Below are 14971 nucleotides of genomic sequence, written 5' to 3'. Positions count from 1 at the left end.
GCTGTGTTAGCAGCACCAAAGTGACTTCCCTGGAGCCCAGGCCTGGGCAGTGTGTAGGGAGATCTTGGGCTGCCCAGACAACAAGACTCTGTTCTCAGCCTTGTTGATGTGGTCCAAAGGAAAGCAGAGCATTATGTTTGGCTGCAGGCGTTGCTGGAAGGAGGTGTACAAGGCGCCATCCAACCATCTTAGGGATTCTACTCCTGATTTGTGTAGGGTTTACTCCTTAGCCTGCTACTTAGTTGCTACTTTTCTGTCTTTTATTGTTGCTCTGATTTATTGATTTATTATATCGTTGTGCTTTTATTGTCTGTTTTGTCACATTAATATGCTGTTCACTGCTTCCGGAGGCCTTCGGGCCAAAAAGTGGCAGATAAATCACCAACCAGAACAACAACAGCAGCAGCAGTACTAACACATACCCTCATAGAGGTACAAAAGGAAGTGACCCTTCCCAAACTAAAGGTTTGAAGAGGGGTGTGTAAAAGGATGAACCTTTTGTTGGTTGGTTGGTTTTTTATTTGTGGGGTATAAAGTGAGATGAGTGCTGCAGCCCCAGAGTCGGTCACGACTGGACCTAATGGTCAGGGGTATCTTTACCTTTTTACTGTCCTCAAAGCAATTTACACAGTCCATTTTCAAACAATGTTTCATTGACGTTGACTACTATTTTGGCAGTCAACATGCAAATGTTCCACCCTTAAATGACAGGAGCAGACTCACTCGCTTCTAGGCCTGATGTCTTCCCAGGTTCTGTCTGCCTTGGCAAAGGGCCAAAGCACAACCTATCACCACAAGCATTCACCCAGTGAATATCAATGCCAGGTCAGGAGATCATCAGTTCTCCTCCCATGTAGTTTTTCTCACAATCAGTAGTTTCCTTTGGAACTAGAGATACATAGAGCTATGAGTTGGCTGAAAACACCTTAATGGTGCAGGATCCCTCTCTAGGAACCTGGCATGAAGTAGCAGTCTTTCTGCTTTGCTCTTTGCCACCAGTTATGGTCTGCTGGTATATTTGTAAATAAAGGAAATAGTTAAAAAATACTGTAACTCTCCAATATTTTCTCTCTTATCATCATCACCATCACCCCAAGGAAATTAAGCTCTTTAGTGTTACCCCTGGAATCTCTTACCACTCAGGGAAATGGGAAAACATGGAACCATTTTAACAATTTTTAAGGTCTTATCAGTAGGGCAGGAGAATGAGAAATAATACATTGCCTAAATATGCTTTCCCACTGGCAATACTAGAGATGTTTGGCTTGGGAAAGAAAATTAGGCAGAAAAATATAAATGCAAACTTGCAAGAAGCTTGTCTGACTCTGTTCCTACAGTTAGAAAGGTGAAGAAATGTAGAGTTGAAAGGGACCATGTTGATGGAGAAAATCCTGCATCCCTGCTAGATGGCCATCTGAGCTTGTGCTTAAAAACCTATAATGAAGGTGAATCCACCACCGTCCAAGGCAGCATGTTTCCCTACTGAATACCTCATACTATTTGGTCATTCTTCCTAATGCTTTATTTAAAAGAAACCCTTTCTTGTCCTTTGATTCTGCTGGTTTGGATCCTACCCTTTAGAGAAGCTTCTCCCAACCTGGTGCCCTCTACAACTCTCATCAGCCCCAGACAGCATGGTCAGTGGTCACAGATGATGACAGCTGTAATGCAACAATATCTGGAGAGCACCCAGTTGAGAAAGGATGCTTCAGAGCAACAGAAAACAAAGTTGTTCCATGTGGTAGCCAAACATTTGAAGATGCCCATCATCCTGCCTCCTTAATTGTCTCTGCTCCAGGCCAAAAAAATCCCACTTCCTTCAACCATATCATATAGAACTTGGTCTACAGGCTCCCTATCATTTTTGTCACCTTTTCTAGACATAGCCCAGCTGTTTAATATCATTCTTGAACTGTGCTGCCCAGAAGTGGACACAGTACTCCTGCTGAGGTCTGAACAAAGAAGAACAGAGTGGTGCCACTGCTTTTTGCGATCTGGGTGTTACAGCAGCCTAGAACTGAATTAGCTTTAAAACTGCCACACCACAATGCTGAGTTGTGTTTAGCTCATGGTCTACTAAAACCTCTAGGTCCTTTTGATATGTGCTGCTGTCAGGCCAGAAAGTCACCCACACCACTATGGACTTCACAATTAAAAGCAAGCACATTACACCCTCAATAATAAGGTCTCTTGCTTCCTGTGAGTCATAGAGACTTCAGCAAAGTTAGGTATACCCATCTGTTTTGACATTTGCTGCTTCGTAAACCTTGATTTATTTGCCATTAATATGTTTGGTGAGAGCATCTACCCCCCCAACCTTAAAAACAGTTTTAATCATCAAGCCAGATGAACCCAGCAGCAAATCAAACTGAATTTGTCATTACAATCGCCATGCATGGAGCTCAGTGAGGTAACCACAGATTAGAATATTAATGCTTGTTTATTTCAAGCTTCACATAAACATAACAATTGAAAAGGAATGCCAGCATTTGCAGTCATTAATCATGAGTGATTTTCCGCTGTCTTGAACCTTTGCGAATAACTTACTCTTAAGATTATTACTGGTGGGCGGGGAGTGCAGTAGATTAAGGTATTGTTGAAGTCTGGCCACATTGCAAGTCTACTGGTAGCATTTTCCTCCCTTTCAGTTACCAGACATCCAGAAAGGGTGATCTTCCTTGTGGCTGTTGTGATGCTGTGGTCAGTTTTCAGCCCTTCCTCCTCTGCGTGAAGGGAGAAAGAACATATGGACATAAATGGAGGCTGCATGCCTAAAGTGATCAAAAACAAGAAGGACAGGGTTCTTATTCCTTCAACCATTACACAAAAGGAGGCATTTTGGCAGGTGCAGCTTGTCAAGCAGAGATGAAAATCTGCAACAGTCAAAACCGTCTCTTCTGCACAGTTGGCGAAGGTACAAGACCACCGTCTTGCTCCACAACAGATCACCTCACTCATGCATAAAGCTTCTTGGGTTGAAGAGTTCTTTAGGAAACAGGAGATCTGTCTGAATAAGCCCTGTAAATTCTAGGGTCCCCACCCTCATTCTGCATCAAAGGCATTTTCTCAAGTGCAACTTGCTGTGAGTGCAGCAATAGAATCTTCACAGGCACCTGCTGTCAGCATGTGGGGCAGGCTTCTCTAGGGAGAAAACTGTCAGGTGCATGGGTCACAAAATATTGATTCCTCCATAGGGATGGGTGCGAAATACAATCCTGTTTGCATTTAAAGGCATACATACCTAATTTGCATTTGGCAAAACATTATGCGAACCAAAGGCAGCCACCTTTTGAAATCTACACTTCTCCAAATTTTCCAGTGCAGTTCTCCAGTCAAGTGACGTGTACAGAAATATGTGTACTAGGGTAAGGTCTGCATATTCGTGCATACGTTAGCACAGGGAAATCGCTTTGCAAAAAAATGGGCATATTAGGAAAATTTGCATACAACAGTGCGCATATTGAGAGAAATTCACGCTATAATGCTGATGAGGACTTTAACAAATGAGAAAATGGTATGAAAATGTCGTGACCTGAACTCAAGATTTGGAAAAATGAGAAAAATCAAAATCGGCACATTTGCCCATCCTTCATCCTCAGTGTCTCAGTATTAGCTACATTAAGCTCAAATAAACCCTATGTGTTAAAAACAACAACAGTTTATTCCCTTTTCCTACAGCTCAGTTTTTTTGCTATCCTGAAAGCACTGATTAATTCATGGAATGTTGATAATATCTGAAGGCTCTCTTAGCAGAATTCGGCAAGCCTGAGGGTCAAATTCTCGCCCTCTGTTCATGCCAGCCACGGTTTTTGACAGGTTATCTATGTTGCCAATTAAAAATATTTTCTGGTTAGCCCCTTAGAATGAACATTGACACCCAAGCCAGCTATAATGCCACACCATCTTTCAAATATAATGCATAGTTTTGCAAATATGACAAGGATTTCATCTCTCCCTGCATGAAAGCAAGGGAAATGTGAGCTTCTCAGGTCTGGTATTACCCACTAACTCGTCTACATCATGTATAATTTGCATGACCAAGAGGTGGCAGCACTCCATCAGTCTTAAGTGTAACAATCACTACACTAGCTCACCATGCAGAGCAGCTCTCTCCAACCTGATGCCACCCAGATGGATTAGACTACAACGTCCATCAGTTCTGACCCAGTGGCCATACTGGCTGGGGCTGATGGGAGTTGTAGTCCAAAGCATATGCAGGATACCTGTTTGGTGAAGGCTGACAGTTCATTGGGAGTGCTAAAGAAAGAATGTGAACTAGGAGAATTTTTATTAAAAATGTATCAGCAACAGTATCAATTTATTACTCTGTTGTGCCCAAATGGCTATCTAAAGCTTAGTTCAAGCAAACACGTTCCATTATACATTCTTCAAGAGTCAGTTAACTGACCTTAAAGTGAGCATACTAGAACAAAGGAATTTCAAAGGCAGTCTGCTGTGGGAAACCACTGAACTGCAGTTCATCAAATGGTTGAGTGCTATTGCTTGTGGATCAAATCAGGACAATGGACTTCTATCGCACTACATGAGTTCTTGGTTTTCTAATGCCAGGATGCCAGTGTTATCAAGACCTTGTGTATGTGTGAATGGCCACTGTTAAGAATGTAATTATCACCATCTGCAGTTTTCTGCGTTTTATCTCCTTCTGACCTCAATGTTTACAATTCTGCACTCATCCAGCAAAATGAACTGCAATGAGCTGAAAGCTTTGTAATAAGTACATTTATTAAATAACACATTTGCAAAACTTCTTATCTTTACTGCAATGGACTTAGAATCAGAGAGTTGGAAGGGAATCCCAAGGGTTATCGAGTCCAACCTCCTGCAATGCAGGAATTACGTACACGGCGACTGAATCTGGAAATCATGATGTATCTGTCCACCTTACCATCCAGTTGATAAAGAGTTAGGGTAAGTTGAGGAGAAACCATAACTCAGAGACAGAGCACATGGTTTGTAAGCAGAAGGTACTAGGTTCATTCTCTGGCATCTCCAGTTAAAAGGACCTCCGGTTAGGTACTGAGACTGACCTCCCTTAGGTGGCTGACAAGAGTGACGCCACGGATTGAAACAACTTTTGCATTACACAACCACACTCAGAAGAACTGAGTTTGGGATCTTAGTGGTCGAAAGCATAATACCAACTTTATTTTGGCCTGAGCTGAACTTTGTTTCTCATGTGAAAGTTGTCACTGGAAATCATTGTGTTGCAGAATCAGAGTTGTGATTGGGTTTACCACAACTTTCAGCCACAAGCTTGAGATGGTTTGCAAGTAAGCCTTATCTAGGAGCTAAGTTATCTCCAGCTAGTTGATACCCAAAACCAGAAATTCTGCTGCAGAAACTGATGGGAAAACAAACTCATATTCTCTGAATTTTGTCTGTGCTCATGGGAGGGGGGGGGGGGGACTGAAAATGAAATGCAGAAATAGCATGAAACAAAAACAAAGTTTCCCACGATGAACTAAGCTGAATAAAGACTTATTACTGATCTAATCCTAAAGCAATACACTGTAAGCCAATACACTTGACATTTGAGACCTTGAACTTTGTCTGGTATCATATCTTCTTTCCGTGTTGTTTCAGAATTGAGAAATATTCCTGTGGCTACATGCAGAAAAAGCCTGCAGCCCCTGAAAGATACCCAGCATCATAATTAATTTCCAGGCAATGACATTTAACTGCCATCTCTGCTTTTTTGGCTTCACTGCTTGGCTGGTGAGGGAATATAAATCTGCCTTTGGGCTTTGGGAAATTGGCTGTTACATGAATGCAGCATTATGCTCATCCCACAATATTTGTCTTTGCTTCCACAGGTTTATCCTGTTGTAGTCTGTCCTATTGTGATCTTCTATAGACCTTATTACAGGACCAAATTGAGCACTTCCCAGAAGTGTCTGGGTGACAAGACTTGGAAATTATGGCATATGGTTCTTTCTCAGCTCTGTCCCTTTCTCCCACAGAAGACATCATTTGGGGATTGTTGCTGTTTTTTTTAATCACTGTTGTCAGGGCTGCCTCAAGTCTCAGCTCACAAAAGACCAACGCCTATCTCTTCTTATATACAAAAGTGTTTATTGCAGTTCATTGTTTGCTTCACATCCGAGGCGCGCAGCCCTACGTCTGTTACGCTTAGACCGCTGAAGTCCCCTCCGAGTCAGTCCCTCCCCTGCACCAGTTTAAGAGGCTTGCGCTGCTCCACCTCTTTCTCTCTTTCCTTTTCCGCAGGGTCTTCCTGCCCGCTGGGGTTTCGCCCCTCCTGGATTCCTCTGACGCGGAATCCCCAGACTGCTCTTGCCCCCTCCTGCGGGCTTTGGGACCTGGCCCCTCCTCCGGGCTCCCTGTACTTCCGCACGCCTCTACATTTGAACTTGGCGCGCGCGCCCAACCTCTAACCTTCCTTTTGACAGCTACACTACTCCCTTCACTACTCCCCTCCCCTTCCGGGAGGGTGGCTTGCTCCGACCTCCCTCCCTTCTCTGCTGCCGGAGCTGCTTCCCCTGATACACTGGAACCTCCACCCCCTTCGCTGCACTCTGGCGGGGAGGCTGGTCCTGACGCCCAGCTGCCACTTTGGGATCCCCCGCTGGCCCCCTGCTCCTGACACGTTCCCCCTGGGGCTCCCCTGGCCTTGACTACCGGCGCCCCCTTCTGGGAATCCTCTGATTCGCTGGAAAGACTCATGGAATCTCTTGAGTCATTGTCATCCTCTTCCTCGCTGTCCTGGGACTCATCCCCATCGCTCTCCATCTCCTGCCTACCCTGTGCCTCTATATTTTAGAATGATTTTCATCCATTGCAACAACAGTAGGCAGACACACATTGGTCTCTGAGCCTGTTGCATTACACTGCTGTAAGAGCAGCTGTATAGTTAAGGCAACTGGGTTTTCCAGTGTTGTACCAGTCTAGTGGCTGAAAATTCATAATTCATAAAATTCATAAAATCAAGACAATTTGTTCTGCCGGTTTAACATTTGCCAAGGAGGCAAGTCTGCATGACAAGGAAATGATCTGGCCAACTGCCAGGAAATAACTGAAAAAGAACTGCCAAGTTCACTTCCAATATTTTGCACCAAAGGCAATTTTTCTTTATTTACAAACCATGTTCTGCCCACCTTTACTTTTCTCTTTTTGCTGGTTAAGATAACATCAAAACTTCAAGAGTATTGCAAGGGTTTCCGTTTTACTGGTTTGCAGGAAATCTACTGTGGATACCAACATTTTTCAATGCTAAGTGATCTACTGGAAAATACTGGAATGCCAGTCAAGTGGGATTTTGAGAGGAAAAGGAAAATACTGACAAGAAGTTGCACAGCTCCAGTGGCTTAGCTAGCCGCTCGGGTGCCTAGTGCGGGGGGGTGTCCTGCAGCCGGGGGCAAGGCAAGCCTCTCTGACGCTTGAAGCCTCTCCGCCACCTCCCCCTCAGCTGTAGGGCAACTGAGGGAGGGGCAGTAGGCAGATTCAGGCAGCGTGGAACCTGCAGGCACCTAAGCCACCACATCACTCCTAAAAAGTTTCGAGAGCCCAATTTTTTTTAAAAAAACCTCATTTTGTCACCCACCCTCAGTGATGACACCTGGGGCAGGGTGCACCCCCTTCCTCCACCACTGCACAGCTCTGATTGGCAAGCTGTGGAGATAATAATAAAAACCAGAGCTAATAACCTACTAAACAGCCTACTTTGCAAAATTGATGTAAAGATTACCACTTAAGAGATTTTTAAAATATTACATGGTTTTTGGCTTGTATCCAGCTAAGTTTTACTCAAAAGAGACCCAATGAAATTAACAGATGTAAGTTAGTCATGCTCATGGGTACAACCCTATAAATGCTTTTAATTACACACATACTATGAGATATGTAAAAGATAAATTAGCACATTAGCAGCACAATCCTATGCATGTTTACTCAGAAGTAAGTCCCTATGTGCTCAGTGGGCTTACTCCCAGGAAAGTGTGTGACTGCTTAAACTGCAGCATGCATTCTAACAATTATACAGCAGCAGTAAAGTTACAAATTGCCCCTGTCCCACATAACCCCACTACAAGAGAACTCATGTAATGCACTGAATTCTCTTTTCAAAAGAGCAGAAGTTACACCAACCAAAGGCAGTGGATTTTCCCAGCACTGCTAGATTAGAATCTAAACAACAACCACAACTGGAGATTCCAGGGATTTTGCTAGGGGCTGTTTGCATGTATTCTGCCACAAAGCAGAATAGTATTCTCAGCCCCCAGCCAGAGTAGTTCTGAGAAGCATTTGCATTGCAAGCTGCAACACTGGTATACCAACGTTATTTGAGAGTCCACTCTTTTCCCCAAAGCTCTGGAAAGTTACTGCCAAGCACTTCTCGAACATTGCAATCCCAAGGTGCTATTGGACTCAAACTCCCACCATCCCTGACCACTGGCCATTCTGGCCAGGGCTGATGGGAGTTATAGAGGGCACCACATTAGGGAAGGCTTGTGTTGACAACGCTCAACTAGATGGACCAATGGTTTAATTTGGTATAAGGCAGCTTCCTATGTCCTTATGTTCCTAAATATTATAGCCTTAGCTTTAGCCATTCTGTACAACAGGAATAAACTATCATCCTCTCCTTCACAGGAAGGGGCAGATGATGTGGTGGGGCTGCCCCATTCACTTGACCTCCCTTCAGGGGATGGACCCAACTGGGTGTGTCTGCACTGTGTTGACCTCGACCTTGCCACTCTCCATCACAATATGCAGCTGTGCAGCAGAAGAGACACAGCAGGAAGGAGGTTAGGTGCATAGCACAGCCTCCCTGCACTGTCTGCTACTGCTTGTGGGGCTACTGTGAAGGCAAATTAAATGAGGCACTAAATGCCCAGTGCTATAGAGAAATGATAATAATAGCATATGGGGGGAAGGCATACATTTCAAAGTAAAGCCACAAGAAGTGACTTCAAAACAGTGTGTGTGTGTGTTCACACAGTTTGTCTGCAAGATGAAATAGACATGCACACCCCACTTAAGTAGCAACCTACACACACACCCCAGAAGCAAACACAGCAGGTTGTAGCTTTGTGAACAACTACACAATGTGCTTATTGTTGCTCATAATGAAAAAATCTCTCCTGGCTAACAAAACACACACACTGTGCTATGTTGGTTTACTGCAAGATTTAGGATATCCCAGGTAAACTAGACATCCGTCATGAGCCCTGAGAGGTGACTCAGTGCCTACTATTTTCTTTGTTGAATTTTGTTTACTGCAGTGCATGGTGTTTCACAGGAGACGAGAAGAACGGCTCTCATTTTGTTCTTTCTCTCCCTCGCCCTTTCTTCAGCAAGCAAACTAAACTTTAAACCAATCTTCTTTATTGTTCTTTACTTACATAAACAAAATTAAGCTGCAGGGAGTCGATTAATAAAATTCCTGCTTAACACACACACACACTTTCAGGAAAGCTTCCCCCGCTGCCCAACACACATACTGCCAATCTTCAAGGCAAGTTTTAATCTCCCAGGAAAATCAATGTTACTTTGAATAAAATACCCGAGAACAGAGATTACTTAAGGGAATCAGGCTCCAAAGTATGATTGAAAAATATAGATTTCCCTCCCCCTCCTTACTGCAGGAGTACTATGCTGCAGTGCATATAAAAATGTGGTGTAATAATTATATGAACACATAGAGAAACTCCAGGTGTTATCCCCTGAAGGTTTCTTCCATACAAACATTTGAAAAGGAGGCAAAAATAAATAACAAAATGAGAAAGACCCTATAAGCTGCAGGAGGCAAAGAGAAGGAACAGGCAGGCATCTAAGCTTTGCACTTACATATGCCAGGTCTATTCTGCTGCAAGTTTTCTTATCATCAGGTCAGGTTCACTTTACACTAAGGACTGCCATTACAGTGGTCTATGTCGTGGTTTCTTGCCTGGATTTTAATTTTTTTGGGGGGGGGGTTGCAGGATGATGGTGATGAGGGTTATTAATACATTGTTGGTGATTATTTTGGCACCACCAGTATCATGGCACTTTTCAGAGCTATACAGGCAACATTTACAGGTCCTAGCTAGGGCCACGTTACACGTAAGAGTTTGAAGTAGATGTGTGCATGCTTTTTGAGTCATCCACACAAAATCATCCAAAGGGCAGCTTGTACTTTCTTCCCATTTATTTGGATTGGCGGAGAAATCCAGCATAAAACTGCATATGATCTTAGTGTGGATGCACTGAAGAACAATGTGTGTGTTGGGTGGTTGTGGTTTTGCATATGTGGTGGCACTTTGCTGGGTGCCCACTATTGCACCACACCACCTACATTCATCTGTTCGGCACCAGAGCAAAACCTAGCCATTTTACTCTATCAGCCCAAAGGAAAGAATGTGGTGTGCCTATTTCCACTGGTTGTTGCTGAAGGCATATTCACAACATTTTAAATATATATATATATAGCTGTTCTGTGCAGAACTGCTCTTGTGCAAAACAACTGCATTAAATTGCTCTCCACACCCCAACTTGCCTGTTTGTGCTTGTATGTGAAATGCCGGGTGCTTCTAGACAACCATTTGTCCTGATTGTTTGAGAGGAGGCTAGACAGCATTGGCTATTTAATGAGCATTCATTCTGATTTGTTTGTTGTGACACTGCATCAAAACAACTGTTATTCTATCCAGTGCATTTTCATGCCACTTTCCTTATTGCAATAAATATGATCTTTTGGGAAGCAGATTTGTTGCTCAAGATTTCCCCATTCACTATAACTGGGGACACTCCTGAATTAGCCAGTATGTGACTGAGTCCCAACCGAAAACAGAAAAGTCGGGAAGCGTCCAGTGTGCTTATGTTTTTCTCTAAGTCTGGAGATCCGAGGAGCTCATACCTCCACCTGCCTTGCCCCGGGGAGGTGCTCCTTAGGAGACTGCTGGCTTTCCACCCGGCAAGGCCAGGCGCAGCACAAAATTTATTTATTTATTTTTAAACTGTTGTTTTGCACAAATCTGGTAAATCAAAAGCATTTATTTCCACATGCTTTTTAAGATGTGTGCATTTTTCCATACACAATGTACAATACATCTTATTCAACCCATCCTTCATTCTTCATTGTGTTCTCTTCCATTCAGAAGCCACTTCTATTCTATCTATTTCTTGTCTCCTTTTAGGGACCAAACCTTCAAATGTTGGTGTTATTGTTAACTCACATATAGTCCTTCTCCAAGGGAGGGATTCACCTAATTAACCTCGTCAGATGAAGCCCTGCACAAGGTCTTCCACTTGCGCAGTGGGGCTTTCCCTCTCCTCTTCTCAACCTGTACACCCCTGCACCCCCAAAAAAATAGCTCTGGGGAGAACCCCAGAACAGCATACAGTGGAGAGAGGTGATTGTTCCATCTGGCAAGTTGACATGCTTACACAGAGAGATTATTTGTAATAGGGCGACATTGAATTCCACCCTCAGTTTCAATAGTCTCTCCCCAAAACCACTGAATATGTGAAAATCGTTTCCTCTTGATGCAGCACACCTCCAGCAGGCATGACATCCTGCGTTATTTATTTTACTTAATTTTAATGGATTGTACTATCAGTTACAGGTTTCTTTGTTCTAACTGGTCCAGTTGCGGTGGTACTTCTACTAAGTAGATTTTTCTTATTTAGAATACGAACAGATTGCATCTGGGGAAGCAAGAATTGGCTGGGAAGCCTATTTTAATAGAATTGGCTGGTGCTTTCCTTCATACCCCTGAAGCTGAGCAAAAGGTTCTTATGCCACGATGATGCCAAAGCCTCATGGCTGTTCCATTCTGCTTCCCTTTGCCAGCCGACAGGTTCTGCTGCAGGAAATAACAACAGAAGCAACAGCAGTGCCTCTGCTCCTTCTTGGTAAATACTCTTTGCTCGCATCTGCTACAATCACAATGATATAAGTTGTGCAGTCTGCTCAGATGGAAATGCAATAGGGACATTTGCATATTGGCTAGGAAAAACAACAACAAGCAAGAGAAGGAACACATAATGTACCTGCGCCTTTCTCTGAACAAAATTCTTATGGATACTTCTCCCAGGAAACCACATTATGTTATTAGGTGAAAAGTTATTTAGAAATGTATACCCAGCTCTTCTTGATAAGAGAAATTCAATGCATCTTACCAAAAAAAGCTCATAAATATACACGGCACAGTAATCTGTGGAATAGACGTTCGCATGACTCAGGCAGCGGAATGACACAGCAATAATGCATATCTCTACACAGAAGTAGTCCCAGCTGGGTTTTCTTCAAGGTGGGTTGGCCAATGTGATGCCTTCCAAATGTTGTCTGAGTGCAGATCCCATCACTCCAGGCTACTGGCCACGCGGGCTGGGACTGAGCAGCATTCCAACAGTATCTGAATGTTGGTTACTCCTAAATTTAGGATTGTAACCTTACAGTGCAATCATATAAATCCCATTGCAGGCAAAAGGTTCCAGGTTCAATCCCAGGTGTCTCCAGGTAGGGATGGCAGAGATTCCTGTCTGAAACTCTGCACAGCTGCTGCCAGTGAGTGTTCACAATGCTGAGCTAAAAGGGAGAATGGTCTGACTTGATAAAAGGCAGCCTCCAATGTCCCTATTATTAAGCTATCAGCATGACTTGGCACATGACCAAAGTGTCGGCTTATAGTGTGACATGCAAAATTCTTAATCCACTGCGTGGTGGTCTTTGTCTGAAACCCTGGATATCCACTGCCAGTTAATATACCGGTACACAATACTGAGTTAGATGAACCAATGGGCAGACATGAAAGAAGGCAGCTTCCTAGGTTCCTGTGTCACAGAATATCACATATCTGGCTACAACCAAGTAGCTGACTTGTGCAGAACTATCAAACTGCTACTTATAGGCATAGGGTTGTGCATGTACTCTGACACGGTTGCCAGTGTACTCACTGTTTCTTAAGTGGAATCTACACACATATAAAAAAACGCTGCGAAAATGCTTTTTAAAAAAACATTTTGGAAAATATATTGAATTTGCCATAGCTCACTGTCACCATCTAGTGTCACATTGTATATTGCACTTTACAACACACTTAAAATGTTTTATCTGCAGCTGTGTAGCTGAGTCCTTAATCTCAAGCAGCTTTTCTTTATTCATTTAAATACCAAAGTGTAACTATTTTGACAGTGCTGGGATCAAAGCCCAACAGAGCTCACTAAAGAAGATGTAGGAAAACTGAGCTTAAATTGGGCAATGATAGAATCTTATATTTCAGAAGTTAACAAAACCCTTGTTTCCAAACACTGAATTGGATGAGGAAATGCCACTCATCTTGCCCATCAGTCTTTTCTGTGCTTTGTATGTGTTTTATAACTGCTATCTAAATGGTACTTGTTCTGGCCAAGCTGTTTTTCTGCTTTGAGGTGTTTTTATATTGTTGAGTATCCTAAGTTGCTTTGAAGACCCCCGCAGTTCAAAAAGCAGCAGCAGTTTACTAAACAAATAATAGTTCTTTTCTTGCATTGCAAACTGACCCCCCCCCCTCAGCCAACTTTTCAGCAAGGAACAACAATCCTCAAGAAGTAAAATAGGCTGAGTTCAAATTTGTTTTATCCCCAGTTCAGGTTTTTAAATCTTTCTGGTTCAGAACATGAAGAATAGAGCCTGGGGATTGCAAGGGGGGGTGCACTATTGCAGTGTAATTGATTCCTCTTGCCATCATTCACACTAACTAGTAAATAGAACAGATCTAAAGATCTTAGCAATTTCCTTGCCAAATGGCTAGGTGGAAATGAAGATGCCTGGAGAGTCCCATCAAAAACAAGCTGGAAGCTTTTTTTGTTTGTTTTAACAACGGAACCTGAAACTGGGTTGCTGGGGCATTGGAGTCCAAGAGAAATACAGCACAATGTTCCCTTCCATTAGGGACTGACATTGATAGAAAATGTCATTTCGTTCTGATGGTGCTGATAGTTGATATGATCCTAATGGCCAACACAAAGGATGCAATCAACTTCCTATTGAAACCGCTGGCGCTAACAGCACTCCACCACATCCAAAGCCGTCAACCAGAAACTTTCCTTCTCTCAACTGAGTCATCCAACCTTTCACTTCACTTCCTACAAAAATTGTTCCTTGTGAATAATCAGCAGTGGTTGGCTGGGCAAAGTGAGGCCATATGTTTAACTCAACTATGCAATTGTTTTTCATAAGCAATAGGATCATTTGAAGTCAAGATATCCAAATGAAATTAGAAACACACATTTCGGGAAGGACTGACATTGTTGGGTAATCTCCTGGGCCCCACACACCCTGGAACCCACGGTTAACTCCCAGATCTCTCTGGTCCTCCTCATTCTTTTTCCTGCTGCTGTCGGTTGACCACCCTGTGTGAGCAGCAGCAATGACAGCACGGAAAAGGACAGCAACCTCCATTTGCCTTGACCTCTGCCAACCAGCCTAGAGGAGGAAGGCAAGTGAATGGGCAACAGTGGCAGCTGGTGTCCCCCAAAGCTGAGATGATGGACCGTGGCCAGTTGTTCTGTTTTCCTCCCCATCCTCCTCCATTGCAAAGATAACGTGGACACTTAAGCACTGCAGTTGTACAAATACTTAGCACCTAACTAAACGGGGGAGGTCTTACTTTGGTTCAGATGAAGCCCCTGCTGTCGCAGTTGCTTCTCTGTTGGGAGAAAAGTCGCATAGCCTCCACCTGTTCTGGTTCTCTCCATATCTTCATCCTTTTCAAAGAAACAGTGGACACTTTCACTTTGCACTTGTATAAATACTTAACACCTAACTGTCTTATATTGGTTAAGAACTGCTGTCACATTTTCCAGGGTGGGTCAATGCATTACTGAGAAGTAAGCCCCCAATGAATTCTATGTGGAATTCTCTCTAATAAGCAATGTATAGTATTGCAGCTGAATTGCTTGGCATTTCACTGGGTAACACTGAGCCCTGGTTGCTCTAAATAGACCAGCTTCAGAGCAAAATTCTGTGTTTCAA

The 14971-nt window shown here is 43.3% G+C and overlaps 1 protein-coding gene across 2 annotated transcripts in view; it reads right to left on the bottom strand.

Annotated features, from left to right (window-relative positions):
- THSD7B (thrombospondin type 1 domain containing 7B) overlaps positions 1-14971 on the bottom strand; it is a 646019-nt gene that overhangs the window by 562360 nt on the left and 68688 nt on the right. Inside the window, exon 3 of one of the 2 annotated variants that reach the window (XM_081005543.1) lies at positions 14607-14703. The exons of the other annotated variant lie outside the window; for it this stretch is intronic. The gene's annotated coding sequence lies outside the window, so the exon portion shown is untranslated. The remainder of the gene's footprint in view (positions 1-14606; positions 14704-14971) is intronic. 2 annotated transcript variants of the gene reach the window in all.

The sequence above is a fragment of the Podarcis pityusensis genome, assembly GCF_964106645.2.
Source record: "Podarcis pityusensis genome assembly, chromosome: 1".
NCBI classification, from domain to species: domain Eukaryota; kingdom Metazoa; phylum Chordata; class Lepidosauria; order Squamata; family Lacertidae; genus Podarcis; species Podarcis pityusensis.
Note: the sequence above shows the minus strand (reverse complement) of the source record. Positions and strands in the feature narration are given on the sequence as shown.